Raw genomic sequence first — 2,018 nt, forward strand, 5'->3', positions numbered from 1 at the left:
CAGTGGTTCGTGCTGTTGAGAGCCACAGAGGGCACTGGTTTCAGGAACACTTCCAGCAGCCCTGACGGAGGCAGTCGCCAAAGAGCTGCCACTGCACGTGCCTGCTGTTGAGGCTGAGCGAGAACCGATTCTGTTTATTCCACTTGGTCTTCCAGAGAAAAGCAGGCAGCCAGCCTGGATTTCTGCAGAACTTTTTTTTTTTAAATTGCCTGGTTGCTCACAGGGGTTAGATGCTTTGACTATAACACACATTGATTTTTTAAATAGAGTTCATGCCTGAAGCGCCCGCCCCACCCCTCCACATTTACCGCCTTGCTTAGCCTCTTCCTAGCTGGCCATGCACAGTGTGTTCCGGGAACTCTGGGCGCATGAGTCACCCTCCCAGGGCTTGACGGCTGCTCCTGGATCCTGATCAACTTCCTTCAAGAGACTGACTTCGGTGTTTGGGGTTGGCGGTGCTATAATTTGCAAAAACAAAACTTCTCTCCTTTTTACGAGCAGACAGAGCAGCACATGGCACATAAGGCTCAAGCCCCTCCCCTCCCCTCCTGCATAACAGGAAACACTGATTTCTGAGCCCCTTGGCCAGTCATTTGGCCACAACCAACCATTCAGCAAAGGCAAGTTTCTCATCGCTTTACCCCAGCAGGGCTGCTCCTCGGGGCACCAGGGGTTCGATGCCCGGTCCAGAGCCTGACCTTTCCAGCCGAAGGACAAGGCTGGATTCCTGCCACCACAGGAATTACCCTGGCCTGCTCTGTGCAGGCTACGATCGCCAAAATATTTTAAACTGTATAGATTCTTGAGCAGAAAATTCTCTATCGAGTCACACCGAATGTGCTTTCCTAGAGCAGATTAAACTTCAGCAACATTAAGCCCACGCGATTTTCAGGATGATGAATCCGAGGACCTGGCTCTGCCGAGAACAGCCTCCTCTGGGTACTGGGAGCTCCCCGGAGTCAACCGAGAGTGAAGACCAGGCTCACGCCTCCTGGGCTCCTGGCCTGCCACCCTCCCGCGGCTCCACAGTGGAGCCCGGACGGCCCGACACCTGCAATAAAACCCTGCTCAATGGCCCCCTTGGAAGCTAAACAGGAACACACTGTCTGGAAGGAACTGCAGGAGAAAGGCCAGCGGTGGGGCCCCAGAGATCCGGATTCAAATTCACTTCTGCAATCACGGCCAAGTCACTTCTCTCTGGACTTCAGTGTCCTCGTCTGTAAACCCTAAAGGACAAGCACAGCATCTCTCAAGTCCCTTGCAAGCTGCTGACTTTTCAATTCCAGCCCAGAGACATTATTTAAAAAAAAAAAAATCCCCAGTTAGTTGCCAACATTTCAAAATCTGGAGAACTCTCATGGGAATTGGGGGATTTTACATTAAGATTCTGCTTTCAGGATGATCTTGGCAGACGGCAGATCTGGCCACAGTGGACCATATTCCCAATCGGAGGCTGGACCGAGGACGGGGAAAGTGTTCCTGGGAGAGGGAATGAACCGCCCGGCAGCGGCTCCCATTCTCATCACTTGCCGGCCCTGGTCCCTTTTAGCTTTGGAACTCCTCTTCCTGAGTCTGGCTTATTTTTTTCCCTTTACCATATTGCTTAACTTTTCACTTCAGTTGGAACACACATGAATAAACTCTGAAGTTAAAATATTTCACAAAAATCAGTACCCAAAAAATCCATTAAGTGGAAATCCACAAAGCTGGGGTCCTGTGCCCCCGGCCAACAATTCTAACATGGACCGTCCAGGGACCCAGAGCTGGTTTAAAAGTCCTCCCCAGACCCTCTGACCTCTGTGGACTCTCACACCACCTCCATCCCTCACCGCGGCCCCTTGGCCAGGGACAGTGAGGTCAGAGGCGGGCGGGTTTTGGAGGAGGTCAGAGCCACATCTGCATTTTGTCATCTGCTGGCCAGGCCAGGGTGTGCAGGGCGGCTCTGGGCCGGCCAAGTTGCTGGAGGAGATGAAACAGCAAGCCCCGTTGCGGCGGGAGAGAGCATGGGAAGGGCCCCG

This window comes from Myotis davidii, unplaced genomic scaffold, assembly GCF_000327345.1.
Source record: "Myotis davidii unplaced genomic scaffold, ASM32734v1 scaffold111, whole genome shotgun sequence".
NCBI lineage: Eukaryota > Metazoa > Chordata > Mammalia > Chiroptera > Vespertilionidae > Myotis > Myotis davidii.